Below are 16,411 nucleotides of genomic sequence, written 5' to 3'. Positions count from 1 at the left end.
TGGCATACAGCTCCTACAAGGGAGCTGCATGGAATGAGCATCTCCCACTCCCAGAGTCTTGTCTTGGTCACATAAACAAAGCATTACCCTGTACACACAACCGCACTCTGCATTTGGCATGACAAGGCTAATGACTATTGACTATTCATCATTTCATCATTAGCTCTGTGATTAGGCTAATGATGATACAAAGTAATATTTTAAGGAAGTTTTACATTTGTTCCAATAAACTCTCAGAATAAAACAAGTATTGCGAGTATATGCAGGAAAAAAATTACCTGGATGTAAATAAACTGCAGCATGGTCAGCTGAAACCTGGAGTGTGAACATTCACTACTTCGAGTCCACAGCTGACAAATGCTTGTTCAGTTGCATACAAGCCTGGGAGAGATAATGGAATAAACCTCTAAACAAAAGTAATTGATGGATTCATGCCACAATTAACAGATAGTGAAGCAGTGTCATTTGCTTATGCCAAGCTATCGAGCTTCTTCATTGGTCTCTGTGATACTGCATGGTACTTCATCGCCTTATGTGGCAATTGCAACCATTCTGCTCCAAGGGTGTGGGAGGGAGTTTCTGCTGGTGGGTTCACACCGGTCACCTTATTTACGGCAGAGATGGAACTGCGGCGTCATCCTGGCAGCATCGCTTCCAAACATGGTCGCTCCAGAAATGCCAGCTTGTGCCAAGCATTACGCCAACAGCCTCCTGCATAACATATTTCATTCATCAGCATCATGACATGTTGCACTGGCTAATGCAACGCAAGTAAGTTATAATAGAAAGAATTATATAGTCTCCTTATGTAACCATGGAATATCATACTGCAGTTGATTTGAATGATTGAAGCTTGCCTAGTCAGAGAGAAGACTATGAAGGTTCCTGCCAAGTCTTGTTTGTTCACACAAACTAAACATTGTACTGTTCACGCATCGCACCGTTCAGCGTGAGTATACCCGTGTAGTCTCACTATTCCCCATAAGCTCTGGGACAATTTGATGATACACAGTCATATTTCAAGGCGTTTTTACACCTGTTCAGATAAAACTTCGCAGAAAATAATTTATAAATCACAGTATATGCAGGGAGGAAGTAACTGGAATGGGAATAAGCTGTAGGATGATCAATTAAGATGCTGAATGTGAATACTGACGAAGAGTGCCAAAAGGTATGTAGATCACATGTGTGCACAGCTGAAAAGATTGTTCATTGATGCCTGTTAAGTTGTCATACAATCTTGGGAAAGACAAGGGAACAACTATTTAAATAAGACGACTCGATGTAGTCATGGCATGATTAGCACACAGGCAGATTCCGGGGAAACATCATGCCAAGCCAAAGCATGGGGGTGCCATACAGACCCACTCAGCTATATAACTAAGAGCTTAACAGACCACAACTTCACATCGCCGCCTCAAGGCGTCTTCTTCGTGTTCCAGTTCCACCAACAATTAGCCAAATGGCGTCCAGCAACCAAGTAGCATCCCACAATCCAGAGCAACCAGATAAGCAAAGTCTGGCCAGCCCGCCCGGCAGCAACAAGCCTTCAACAGAGTACCAGCTGAAGACACAGCTTCTACTGCTGGCCACTCTGGTTGTGACCGTGACGTATGCAGCGGGGCTCAACCTGCCAGGGGGGGGTCTGGCAGGACACACAGGATGGACACTTCGCAGGCGACCCGATCCTTCCGGACACGCACTACCACCGGTACCTTGCGTTCTACTACTGCAACGCGACTGCATTCGAGGCGTCACTTGTGGCCTGCCTCCTTCTCCTTGTTCTTGATGAGGCGAAGGACAACAGTGTCTGCGCAACTGTGCTGCGGGCGGTCATGGTGCTCGATTTACTTGGCCTCATGGGGGCCTATGCTGCTGGAAGCTGCCGGGATGCTTTTACAACCATCTACTCCTCAGTGTTAGTCTCTTCCGTCTTCGCCTACATCATATATGTCTTTGTAACATACGCCTTCCAGTGGGCATTTCCCAAGAGTACATATGCCTTCCGGTGGGCATTCCCCAAGAGTACAGAAGGCAAGGCTCCTGAGAAGCAAGACAAGGATCCTGAGAAGCAAGACAACGATCCTGAGAAGCAAGACAAGGATCCTGATGGACACAGGCGTGAAGAGGAGCACAACTGCACAAGGTCTTGATGCTACTTGCAACATTCGCGGTTACCATCACATACGTGGCCGGACTGGGCCCACCTGGTGGATTCTGGAGCAACAGCCAGGACGGCCACCGTGTGAGCGACCCAATTATGCAGGACCACAACTCCAGCCGGTATCAGGCATTCTTCGTGTGCAATAGCACTGCATTTGTTGCGTCCTTGCTCATCATCGTGCTGCTCCTGGACAAGAAGCTGAGCAAGAACTTTTCTGTAAGGTCTGTTGCACTGTATGGTTTCATAGCGGTGGCGCTCATCGGCCTTGTGGGGGGCTATGCTGCAGGGAGCTGCAGGGAAGCTGATAATACCATCTATGTCGTTTTTCTGGCTGGTGCAGTTCTTGCATACATATTTCTACAGCTGGCTATTACTAAAGCCATGAAAAAGAAGGACAGATGGTGCCATACACAACTCACAACCATACGTGATTCTACTTGGCTGAAGAAAATAAAAGGCATGTTTGCTCCTACTCCTGCAAGTTCTAGCACTAGCAGGTACGCAACCACGTATTGTTATTCCTTGGAAATTATCATTGGCCCATATAATCCAATTCTAGGATACAATTTTAACTCAGTATATCTATGCAATTACCAGCAATACAGGAGCTGACAAAGTACTGGAAAAGAATCACTCTCTTGTCATGTTGCTCGCTACTCTTGTGGTGAGCATGACTTACCAAGCTGGATTAGATCCACCAGGCGGCCTTTGGCCAGATGAGCAGGATGGACATAAGGGTGGTGAACCAGTACTCCTCACAACTCATCCTACTGGGTACAAGGTGTTCTTCTATAGCAACTCAGCCGCCTTCGTGGCATCCTTAGTCGTCATCATAATGGTCCAGAGTATATTTCTACTTCAGCGCCATACATTGCATGCAGCCATGCTACTGGATTTGTTTGGCCTCATAACAGCATACGCTGCAGGGAGCAATAGGGATCCAAGCACCTCCATCTATGTTGTCGCCTTGGCAGGTGTTGTCCTTGTGTATGTGGTGATTCATATAGTATTCTTCACGTTAGAAAGCATGTGGGAAGCCACCAAAATCCCGATAAGTTGGATAGGAGGCGCGAGATGTTACTGTTGCTTGCGATCTTGGCTGCAACACTCACTTACCAAGCTGGCCTGACCCCACCAGGTGGCTTCTGGTCAGCTGATGACAAGTTTGGTCATCATGCAGGATTTCCAGTCCTCCTTGTGATAACTACCGTCGTCGTTACAATGCATTCTTCTACTGCAATGCAGCAAGTTTCATGACATCTGTAACTCTCATAGTTCTTGTGAACCCCACCCTATACAAGCCAGGCATACGGTGTTATGCACTCTATGTATGCATGGTGGTGGGCATGTTTGGCCTCATGGGAGCCTATGCTGCTGGAAGCTCCCGACATGTACGAACCTCCATCTATGTGTTAACTTTAGTTGCTGCGGTATTCACCTTTCTCACCGTTCAGGTGGTTATTTTATGGATACCAAAAAACTGGAGCAATAAGCAGTCATCTACCTCCTCTGGTACAGTACATGGGTCCTCTGAGCAAGAAAGCATCATCAGTGAGTCTTCTGAACTGGTAGCCCATGACACAGGAACAGAAAAAAAGGACCTTCGTGAGTACTTGGCTGCAAGTGTAACATACCAGACTGGTCTAAAACCACCAGGTGGTCTCTGGCAGGACAACAACAACAACGGACATACTGGAGGCAACTCAATCCTCCATGACATCGACAAAGGCCGTTACCGTGCTTTCTTCTATAGCAACTCCACTTCATTTATGGCTTCTATTGTCGTCATTGTCTTGCTACTTCCACGGAACAGCAACAATTGGCCACTGTGGCCAATGCATACTGCCATTTTGCTAGACATGGTAGGCCTCCTTGGGGCCTACGCAGCGGGCAGTACAAGAGAGTGGGAGATGTCAAGGAATGTCATTGCTCTGGTCATTCCTGTGCTGATCTATATTGCAGCCATACGCAGCAGTATCATTGTTCCGCAACAAGGGCCGATGTGGCAGCGGAAATTCTCATGAACCACCCCAATGATCAAGAAAGCTTAGGCTTACCGAAAAAGGGTTTCCCCCCACTTTGTATTCCAAAGCAACCAACACCGAGTACAGATAACGTTGTGGCGAGCAGCACAACACACCAAGAGAAAAAGAAGAAGAAACAAATGCCAACGACGGCAGCTTGGCAAAGCGCGGATGACCCGCCACCGCGGCGCCCACCGGAAACAAAACACCACAGACCGAGGCTCCAATCCGCCGCGTACTAAGCAGCACCTCCAAGAAGGGATGCGACACCGACGACGCTGCTGCCCGGACGAGTACTCGGGTTTCCCCGGGCACGCGGAGGGAGGTGGGGGTGGATACCACCGACACCCTCCAGGGAGGAATGGTGGCACCCGCAGGTGTCACCGCGTCGGGGCCGAAGCCGGCAGGGATTTCTCCCGCATTCCAACCCCAACCGCCCAACCGAACAGAACCGACCGCCCAACCGTCGCCCATCACCATGCGCCAACGCAGTAGCGCCGCCACCCACGCCGCCTCACTACGAACACCACCACGAGGCCAAGAGGACCGAAGAGAAGCTCACCACGACGGGAGCAGCAACATCGACGCCGAGCTGGAGGGAACCACCTCCACCGCCGTCGTGCGGGAGGCCCGTGCCTCCGGCACCGTCGCGGTAGCCGTCCGGACGCGGCAGCGGGGCATGCCGGGCCACCCCTGGCCCAGCCAGGCCCGAAGCGGGCCCGTTAAGCCCCGCCAGCCGCGATGCAGCAGGCTGGCGTCGTCGCCGCCGGCACCCAGCCACGCGTCGCATCTCCCCCGCCTCCCAGAAGCCACACCGGAGCCATCCCCGCCGCCAGCCCGCAGGGCCCAGATCTGGGCCGAGCGGACGACGCCAGATCCCGCCGCCGCCACCCAGTAGCTCGCCTGCATGCGCCACGGAGCCCCGCCGCCGCCTAGATGCACCCCCCGGAGCCGCTCCGCCCGCGTCGGAGAGCGACCGGGAGGGAAAGGGCCAGGAGGCCACCGCCACCAGCAGCCCCAGGGCCAAGCCAGCCGCGGGCGCCGGCGACGAGAAGGAAGAAGGAAGGGGGGAGCCTGGAGGGAGGAGGCCCGATGCGCGGCCGGTCGCCCGCAGCGGGGCGACGCGGTCGCGAGAGAGAAGGGGAGAGCGGGGGGTCTTCCGAAAGCTTAGGCTTCGCACAATTCTTTATCTGGCTTTCAATCTTTTTGAACTGCAAGTGCTGTATGTATTTCAAGATATTCAGTTTATTGTTCACATGTACTTTGCAAACAATATATATTGGGGATGTCTATAAATTATCATGTTTTTTTTACTTCTGTACAAATAAGGTAAAATAATATACTTTTAAGATTGAACATTTCCAACAAGTGTATACAATTATTGAGTATTGAACATATTGTCAAACAATAAAAATTGGTAATGTGCAGCTTTGGTTTCGAGCTTTTTCATTGGTCCCAGCAATACTGGCAGACCTACCATAGCAGTGCATTTTGTTTGGAGGAATTAGTGGTAGGAATGGGAGTTTGAGGGGTATGAGGCATATAATCCATTGTTTGTGTGTGCGGGTGGGGTGGGGGGGGGGGGGCGGTAATTCATGCGGGATAGAGATGAGAAAATAACTTCATCTCATATTCCCACTACTGATTCCCACCACACACCGAACATGGGTTTGAAACTAAAAATCAACTTCCCAAGCCTAACCCCCAACAACTTTTCAAGCCTAAACTCCCATTCCCTTTCCCTAGTATTGCCAAACACGATCTAGGGGCGAGCAGGGGAGGCCGCCCTGGGCCTCTGTGGAGGAGCACCCCCATCCCCCCTCCCTATCTATCCTTCAGCGCAGCACCATGGGGTACAGTAAAAGTTCACCCCGGCAAACCTCAAATCCCCTAGGTCCACCACTGGCAATACTGGTATCTTTATGGCCTTCTGTCACAATGGCAGCATTACTTACTTCACTTTATCTGTTTCATTTGGTGTAAATAAACTATTGTTCTTTGTTCAGTTTAATTCAGCGTGGCCCTCTTGTCCCTTTACTTCCATTTGATGTAATTGTTTTTTGTTCAATTTAATTCAGCATGATCCTCCTGTCCCCTAATGCTTGGCAGAAAATGAAGTTCATCTCTTAGTTGGCCAACATAAGCACTCAATCAAAAGTCATATAGTGAATTCAGAGGACTTCACCTAATCCAATGGTAAGGAAAATTTGCCCAAATATGAAATAAAGGATCCTTGAAGAAGGAAATTAAGATCTGGCACCCAGTTGAACGGGCCTGGTGAACTAGAATCACATAAGGCAACTTGTAGTGACTCAGCACTCTATAATATGAAAACATATTATATTTGTCCAATTCTGTCGTAATCTTACCAGAGATATAAAGTGACACCTAGTTTAATCATCCTACTGCTCTTTTAATTGATCTCACCTTAATTTAGTCCTGTTCATTCGCAGTTACGTTTGTAGCCTTCATATGAATCATATGTGATGTGATGAGCCAATAATGATGGCGTAATCGATCATGATGAGAAATCTAAAGGCTAACCCGCCACCTATCATGATTAGTTCTTAACCTCTGTACGATCTTCAAAAATTGCATCAAGTCATAAGAACTGCTGAACACAGCCAGTTTTAGTTTTATTGTACCTTCTGTCATTTCACAAATATTTAAATATGCTTAGCTTCTACACAGCACACTCAGAATGCACATTTTCAAGCAATGTGAAGATGGGGGAATATAACAAGACAATACAAACAATAACCACTAACACCAAACATACCTGAAACGCGAGTAGATATCTGTCAGGCATCGCACTGAACACGAGTGCAGCCATCAGTTATCCATGACTGACACCCAACCCCACAGGATTCCATCCGATTGTCATCGACGATGACCCAAGGAGGAAATTTGTGGCATGCCGGCCGAACATGCTGTCCCGTTTGAACAATCTGTCGAACACCTGCAGTGCACCCGGCCCGCGCAGGCATTTCAGTAGAGCAAGCAGTCGCCACAAAAACCGTGCGTCCTGGGAGGATACAGGTCGTACCATCCTGGAGGGAACCCTGGAGCGTGAGGCCGTTATGGTCGCCTCAGCGCGCATTGCTGTAAGCGGAGGGGACGGCTCGTCGACGAGCACACGACCGGGACGGCAGAGGTCGGGCGTGGTGGGGGGTCGCGCGACGGCTCCAGGCGTCACGGGCGACGGCGGATCCGCCCGGAATCAGCACTCCACGCCTCCACAGTAGGCGATATAGCAATGAAAAAGAGGGAAGGAGGGCAATGGCGGCAGGCGAGGTCACAGACTCACAGAGGTGGCGCGGCTCCGCGGGAATCCTAGGCGAGCGCTAAGGCAAATCCATCCAATTAGACGCCAAGCCCGGTGATGGGCCGGTCCTTTTACGTACTGCTTCGGCTGCCGGGTTTTTTTTTCTTTCTTTTGTTTTTTGCTTTTTACTTTTTTCTGTTTTTTCATTTTCATTTTCATATTTCTGTTATTTCAATTTTCGTTGTCTCATAACATATGTACATTTTTTAATACAAAGAATTATTTATTTAGTAGACTTACATTTTTTAGAATTTAAAATAAGATGAATATTTTTTGTGCATGGACTTCTTTTTGGCCCTTGCATGAACTTTTTAATATTACGTCCATCCCAAATTAATTGTCTTAGATTTGTGTATATACGGTTTACCTAACAATAAAGCGTGTCTGGATACATACGTATCTAGAAAAATCTGAGACAAGTAATTCGGGTCAGAGGGAGTATATGATCTTTTAAAAAATATGTGAACTTTACTTTCTAAATATTTAACACTGTTATATACATGAATTTATTTAAATATGTGAACGTTTTACTCTTTAAATTTCTTTGGAAAAATCTTAATTCTGCTAAATACTCCCTTCGTCGTAAATTACTTGTCGTAGAAATGGATAGAAGTAGATGTATCTAGAACTAAAATACGTCTAGATACATTCCCTTATGTGACAAATAATTTAGGATGGAGGGAGTAATAAATAACTAAAGCTACATGTTTCTCACCTAAATAGTCGCCATTGAGGCGACTTGCGTCATTGCGTGGAGGCGTCCTAATAACGCTTGGAGCAATGACGGCATAACACACAGAGCGTCCACTATATAGGTAGGCCCAGTTATATCACTCGCGCTACTGGTTTTGGGTAGCTCTTTTCAATTACGGTTTTAGTCCGGTTTTTATTTATTTAGTAAAGTATTCAAACTTTGAGATTTATTTTGGAAAATCTGAACCTTCTAGAAATATGAATAGATGATCAATTTGTGCGAACATTTTGTAAATTATGTGCACGTTTAAAAAAATTGTGCACAACCTATAAATTTCATGAATATTTTACAAATTTACGGACATTTTAAAAATATAATGTTTCAAACATTTTTCAAACGAGAAAAGGAAAAAGAAAAGAAAGACCACATTATAACCTAGATAGCCATAACGCAGCATAATGCCGCCGTCCTGGTGAGGAATTGGTTCTAAATTTCTAGTTAATACCGCCTGATTAGTCAAGATATTTGATAAGCCGACAAGATTAATAATCTTCTAATGCCCAAGCTTGAGATGTATCTTGAGAAGGTATGTTTTGCAAACTTTCATAGAGAGAGACTCTCCCAGACTTCGGAATTCAGATCAATTCATCAATATATGTCCCTTAAAATTTACCCGGGTTCACATTTTCCACAAAAGTTTGACAACCTTTGCTCCAATCTCCATCGTTATGCTTGGCCGTGGTGCACGGTCGGCTTAGCAAACTAATCCTTGTTAATTTCCATCTCAGCCAAAACAGTCCGAGTAATACTACTAGACACATCCTTTTTATCCTTTGATGACAAATATTTTTGGACGGAGGGAGTACGATATACACATGCCTACATCCTGGTTAAGTGCAGTGGATGATGTCAATGAGTGTTGCCTGGCTGCCTGGTCGCTGGAAGTAGAACGTGAAGATGCAATGGACGAAGATGCCTAGTCGAATAGCGACATCAGTCGCATTAACTAGGAGTTCAAACGCTTTTCGAGCCCCCGTGGGGTATTAAAAACAAGTTGCTGAGCTGGTGGCCTATCCTACCTCCGTCCTGGTTATTGGTCTCCAATGTAATCCATGCTAAATTTTGATCATAAATTTAACTAACAAAATGCTCATGCATGTCACTAAAAAATATATGATCGAAAACTATGTTCGAATACGAATCTAATGATATAATTTTTGTTAACATGCACTAACATTTTATCAGTTAAATCTTTGATCAAAATTTAACGCAAATTACAAAAGAGAATAATAAATCAGGAAGGAGATAGTACTTGACGAACTATGGATAACCAACTGCGGTTTTGCACGGGTTTCAAAGGCGGTTTTGTCGGACGTACAGCCCAACCGGTGATGATCAACATACTATAGGCTTATCTCATGCATGCCTGCGTGCGCCGAGAGTGAGTGTATAAAACATGCCAGTTGTTAGCTGTTGTATTGTCACTTGTCAGCCCACTGTCCCGGCCATTCATCGATCAGCCTCTGGTCAAACTATCCAATCTCTCTATCCAGTTGCTGCATCGATAACAGTAATCCACATCTTTCCTGGTCAAGTGGCACAACTTGCGAGCTAACCCTAAAACCCTAATGAAGTTGCCCGGAGAAGCCATGCGAGTTGATTAGTTCAACGCACAAGTTCATGGTAGTTCTTTCCTGCCGCCCCTAGCATATAGGAGTAACAATTGTTCAGATTGGATCATTCTGTTGCCAATATGTCGAGTTGTTACAAGGGCTCTTGGTAGATGTCACCCGCATGTTGCAAACAAGGAAAGTGCATGTTGCAACAGCGTATCCGCGACTACTAGTAGAATACACTCCATTGCAACTGAACAATCAAGTCGATCCGACCTCTGATATTAACTTCGGTTTGGCCGACCAGGCGACCATGGCGGCTACATCTGTATGTGCAACGGCATCTCATCTCATCATCCAATTTCGGGTATTTTCTTGGATTTTTCAGAAATGGACTTTTTGTCTCCAAAACCGACGAGGGGCAAACCATCCAGGATATACTGGTAGCTTATGGAGGGAATGCAAGGAGTCAGCCTTCATCAAAAGTTCAAAAAAATGAGCTAGTCAACCGATAATTTTTGGATCAGGAAGTAGACTTCTCTACATTCTGTTTTGCACACTTTTCGGCGATTCTTCCAGAATCGTCCCCCTCCCCAGCTTCTCCCAGAATCGCCATTCCATATATTTTTTATAATCTTATCTAATTAAAGTCTAATTAGCTAGGATTGTAAAAAACATATGAAATGGTGATTCTGGAAGAAGCTGAGGAGAGGGGCGATTCTGGTAGAATCGCCCAAAAGAACTGGCCCTAAACTCTGATGCCCATCTTACAAAAAGCAAACGGGGTTCCTCCGCTGATGCAATGCACGAACGCTGGCCAGCTAGCAGTACATGATTACGTCGCTTGCTACTTCCTTCGTTTCAAATTACTCGTTGTAGAAATGGATGTATCTAGAACTAAAATATATCTAGATACATTCATACCTGCGATAAATAATTCGGAACGGAGGGAGTATTATATAACGACCATAGGCAGAGACGTTGTTTTAAGTATGTGCTTAATTAATTATAGGTGCCTTCGTAAGAACGTGCACTTAAGTAGGGAAGTCGGCTCGGTTAGCTGCAGCTGCAGAAGAGTGACACTTGCTTGCCAGTCCACTACTCCGGCCACTCACCGAACGGTTTTCGGTCAAATTATACATAGTACATATTTTTAAAGACAGTTGGTGCATCGATCCGAGTAAATAATCGGCACATATATCAGTTTCCTAATCAAGTGGGCGCAACTTGCAAAGTCCTAAATATTTGTTTTTTTAATTTCTAATGAACTACTCCCTCCATCCGGAAATACTTATCTTAAAAATAGATAAAATAGATGTATCTATAACTAAAATAAGTTTAGATACAATCATTTTGAGGACAAATATTTCCAGACGGAGGGAGTACTACATACGGATGTATATAGACATATTTTAGAGTGTAAATTCACTCATTTTGCTACGTATATAGCCACTTGTTGAAATCTGTAGAAAGACAAACATTTAGGAACGGAGCGAGTACACACTTGTGGAATCTGTGTTTTGGACATTTTTACCAAAAAGGCTTTCGCCCCACTTTATAAATAAAGCAACAAGCCCCAACCGATACAAAGTGATGTGGGAGACCCCTTACAAAGCAGATCAAAGATTAAAAACAAGATTACAGGAGTGCCCACACTCCATCACGACAGACCCGAGACTATTGACTAGAAGAAAGACTGTGCCTCCATGAGAAACCACCAGACGTCGATGCAACACACACACCAAGTTGTCGCCAGAGAGGACCCCCCGCTCTCTCGCTCCGAGCCGTGGAGCACCAATCCTGCCTGCATACAACCAGGACCGAGAGTGATGCCCTTGACGTCATGTGTAAAAGATAGGGAGTCGTCGAGACCACTCCAAGCAGAGCCGAAGGAACGTCGAGATAGGATCCAAGCTCGCCCGCCGATGACGAAGAAATGCAACCATAGGGAACCTAAGCTCCATGACGACACCCTCAAGAGGGTGACAACGCAACACGCCACCGCCGTCAAGACCGAAGATACAATCAGGGGTTCTCACCTAGAGCCTTGACGTGGAGAGAGAGAGACCGCAACAACGCCCCCAAGAGGGACACGACACCCACAGGCATCGCCGTCGTTGGCGCCGGAGCGCAAAGCTTTCGCCCGAAGACTCTCCCGCACCACCTGGAGGTACCATGGTCCAAGTCCGCCGCCACCAAAACATGCCTCCACCACGATCTGGGAGATGTCATTGCCGAAGCACCGCCACCGCCAGGCTCCCCGCCGCCGAGCTCCTTGCTGCCCACACAACCAAGGAGAGACGCCACCACCACCGCAACGTGCTACCTCTTGAGCACTGCATTGGTTTTCCGTTGAAGAGAAAAGGGTGATGCAGTAAAGTAGCGTAAGTATTTCCCTCAGTTTTTGAAAACCAAGGTATCAATCCAGTAGGAGATCACGCTCGAGTCCCACGCACCTACACAAACAACTAAGAACCTCACAACCAACGCGATAAAGGGTTGTCAATCCCTTCACGGTCACTTATGAGAGTGAGATCTGATAGATATGATAAGATAATATTTTTGCTATTTTTATGATAAAGAGAAATAAAGATGCGAAGTAAAATAAACGTAATAGAAATAGCTAAGTGTTGGAAGATTAATATGATGGAAGATAGACCAGAGGGGCATAGGTTTCACTAGTGGCTTCTCTCAAGAGCATAAGTATTACGGTGGGTAAACAAATTACTATCGAGCAATTGATAGAAAAACGAATAATTATGAGAATATCTAGGCATGATCATGTATATAGGCATCACGCCCGCGACAAGTAGACCGAAACGATTCTGCATCTACTACTATTACTCCACACATCGACCGCTATCCAGCATGCATCTAGAGTATTAAGTTCATAAGAACAGAGTGATGCTTTAAGTAAGATGACATAATGTAAAGGGATAAACTCATGCAATATGATATAAACCTTATATTTTTATCCTTGATGGCAACAATACAATATGTGTCGTTTCCCTTTCTGTCACTGGGATCGAGCACCACAAGATTGAACCCAAAGCTAAGCACTTCTCCCATTGCAAGAAAGATCAATCTAGTAGGCCAAACCAAACTGATAATTCGAAGAGACTTGCAAATATAAACCAATTATACATAAAAGAATTCAGAGGAGAATCAAATATTGTTCATAGATAATCTGGATCATAAACCCACAATTCATCGGATCTCGACAAACACACCGCAAAAGAAGATTACATCGAATAAATCTCCAAGAAGATCGAGGAGAACTTTGTATTGAGATCCAAAGAGAGAAGAAGCCATCTAGCTACTAGCTATGGACCCGAAGGTCTGAAGTAAACTACTCACACATCATCGGAGAGCCATGGAGTTGATGTAGAGGCCCTCCGTGATCAATGCCCCCTCCGGCGGAGCTCCAGAAAAGGCCCCAAGATGGGATCTCTTGGGTACAAAAGGTTGCGGCGGTGGAATTAGGTCTTCGTGGTGCTCCTAGATGCTTGCGGGGTACGTGAACTTATATAGGAGGAAGAAGTAGGTCGGTGGAGCAACGAGGGGCCCACGAGGGTGGAGGGCGCGCCCAGGGGGGTAGGCATGCCCCCCCCCCGCCTCGTGGCCTCCTTGATTGTTTCTTGACGCCCACTCCAAGTCTCCTGTATCACGTTTGTTGAGAAAATCACGTTCCCGAAGGTTTCATTCCGTTTGGACTTCGTTTGATATTCCTTTTCTGCGAAACACTGAAATAGGCAAAAAAACAGCAATTTGGGCTGGGCCTCCGGTTAATAGGTTAGTCCGAAAAATGATATAAAAGTGTAAAATAAAGCACATTAACATCCAAAATAGATAATATAATAGCATGGAGCAATCAAAAATTATAGATACGTTGGAGACGTATCAAGCATCCCCAAGCTTAATTCCTACTCGTCCCCGAGTAGGTAAATGATAAAAAAATGATGTGGAATGCTTTCTAACATATTTCTCAATGTAATTTTTTTTATTGTGGCATGAATGTTCAGATCCGAAAGATTCAAGATAAAATTTTAATATTGACATAAAAATAATAATACTTCAAGTATACTAACTAAGCAATCATGTCTTCTCAAAATAACATGGCCAAAAAAAGTTATCCCTACAAAATCATATAGTCTGACTATGCTCTATCTTCACCACACAAAATATTTAAATCATGCACAACCCCGATGACAAGCCAAGCAATTGTTTAATACTTTTGATGTTCTCAAACTTTTTCAATCTTCACGCAATATATGAGCGTGAGCCATGGATATAGCACTATATATGTGGAATAGAATGGTGGTTGTGGAGAAGACAAAAAAGAAGAAGATAATCTCACATCAACTAGGCGTATCAACGGGCTATGGAGATGCCCATCAATAGATATCAATGTGAGTGAGTAGGGATTGCCATGCAACGGATGCACTAGAGCTGTAAGTGTATGAAAGCTCAACAAAGGAACTAAGTGGGTGTGCATCCAACTCGCTTGCTCATGAAGACCTAGGGCATTTTGAGGAAGCCCGTCATTGGAATATACAAGCCAAGTTCTATAATGTAAAATTCCCACTAGTATATAAAAGTGATAACATAGGAGACTCTCTATCATGAAGATCGTGGTGCTATTTTGAAGCACAGGTGTGGAAAAATGATAGTAGCATTGTCCATTCTCTCTTTTTCTCTCATTTTTTATTTGGGCCTTCTTCTTTTTTCTTTTTTTGCCTCTTTTTCTCTCTTTTTTTCGTCCGGAGTCTCATCCCGACTTGTGGGGGAATCATAGTCTTCATCACCATTTCCTCACTCGGACAATGCTCTAATAATGATGATCATCACACTTTAATTTACTTACAACTCAAGAATTACAACTAAATACTTACAACAAAATATGACTCTATGTGAATGCCTCCGGTGGTGTATCGGGATGTGCAATGATGCATGAGTGACATGTATGAAGAATTATGAACGGTGGCTTTGCCACAAATACGATGTCAACTACATGATCATGCAAGCAATATGACAATGATGAAGCGTGTCATAATAACGGAACGGTGGAAAGTTGCATGGCAATATATCTCGGAATGGCTATGAAAATGCCATAATAGGTAGGTATGGTGGCTGTTTTGAGGAAGGTATATGGTGGGTTTATGGTACCGGCGAAAGTTGCGCAATACTAGAGAGGCTAGCAATGGTGGAAGGATGAGAGTGCGTATAATCCATGGACTCAACATTAGTCATAAAGAACTCACATACTTATTGCAAAAATCTATTATTTATCAAAACAAATTATTACACGCATGTTCTTAGGGGGATAGATTGGTAGGAAAAGACCATCGCTTGTCCCCGACCGCCACTCATAAGGAAGACAATCAATAAATAAATCATGCTCCGACTTCATCACATAGCGGTTCACCATACGTGCATGCTACGAGAATCACAAACTTCAACACAAGTATTTCTCAAATTCACAACTACTCAACTATCATGAATCTAACATCACCATCTTCATATCTCAAAACAATTATCAACTATCAAACTTCTCATAGTATTCAATGCATTTCTATAAAAGTTTTTATATTATTCCTAAAAGAAAATTGCCATTTTTGTTCTAAAGGACTCTCAAAATAATATAAGTGAAGCATGAGAAATCAATTATTTCTATAAAATAGAACCACCGCCGTGCTCTAAAAGATATAAGTGAAGCACTAGAGCAAAAACTATATAGCTCAAAAGATATAAGTAAATCACATAGAGTATTCTAATAAATTTCAAATCATGCGAGTCTCTCTCAAAAGGTGTGTACAGGAAGGATGATTGTGGTAAACTAAAAATCAAAGACTCAAATCATATAAGATGCTCCAAGCAAAACACATATCATGTGGTGAATAAAAATATAGCTCCAAGTAAAGTTACCGATGGACGAAGACGAAATAGGGGATGCCTTCCGGGGCATCCCCAAGCTTAGGCTTTTTGGTGTCCTTGAATTTTACCTTGAGGTGCCATGGGAATCCCCAAGCTTAGGCTCTTGCCACTCCTTGTTCCATAATCCATCAAATCTTTACCCAAAACTTGAAAACTTCACAACAGAAAACTCAAAATAGAAAATCTCGTGAGCTCCGTTAGCGAAAGAAAACAAAACACCACTTCAAGGTACTGTAATGAACTAATTCTTTATTTATATTGGTGTTAAACCTACTGTATTCCAACTTCCCTATGGTTTATAAACTCTTTTACTAGCCATAGATTCATCAAAATAAGCAAACAACACACGAAAATCTGTCAAAAACAGAACAGTCTGTAGTAATCTGTAGCTAACGCAAACTTCTGGAACCCAAAAAATTTCTAAAATAAATTGCTGGACGTGAGGAATTTACCTGTTAATCATCTGCAAAAATAATTAACTAAATATCACTCTCCAAATAAAAATGGCAGCAATTCTCGTGAGCGCTAAAGTTTCTGTTTTTTTACAGCAAGATCAAAAAGATTTTCCCCAAGTCTTCCCAACGATTCTACTTGGCACAAACACTAATTAAACACAAAAAACACAACCAAAACAGAGTCTAGATAAATTATTTATCA

At 44.4% G+C, this 16,411-nt stretch overlaps 1 long non-coding RNA gene and 1 pseudogene across 2 annotated transcripts in view; one reads left to right on the top strand and one right to left on the bottom strand.

Annotated features, from left to right (window-relative positions):
- The window catches only part of LOC125531441 (uncharacterized), a 29,928-nt gene extending 22,241 nt beyond the window's left edge, over positions 1 to 7,687 (bottom strand). The window contains exons 1-3 of the long non-coding RNA XR_007293228.2: positions 7,235 to 7,687; positions 6,968 to 7,147; positions 279 to 711 (exon numbers count right to left, since the gene is read on the bottom strand). This is a non-coding gene — a long non-coding RNA (uncharacterized LOC125531441). The remainder of the gene's footprint in view (positions 1 to 278; positions 712 to 6,967; positions 7,148 to 7,234) is intronic.
- On the top strand, positions 863 to 6,902 carry LOC125524490 (uncharacterized; annotated as a pseudogene). The gene is made up of 2 exons (XR_015611509.1): positions 863 to 2,661; positions 2,762 to 6,902. The product of XR_015611509.1 is annotated as an uncharacterized LOC125524490 (transcript).
- Positions 7,688 to 16,411: the final 8,724 nt, after the last annotated feature.

This window comes from Triticum urartu, chromosome 7A (genome assembly GCF_056163025.1).
Source record: "Triticum urartu cultivar PI428250 chromosome 7A, HENAU_Tu73, whole genome shotgun sequence".
Taxonomy (NCBI): Eukaryota; Viridiplantae; Streptophyta; class Magnoliopsida; order Poales; family Poaceae; genus Triticum; species Triticum urartu.
The sequence above is the reverse complement of the archived record's forward strand: the minus strand, read 5'-3'. Positions and strand labels throughout refer to the sequence as shown.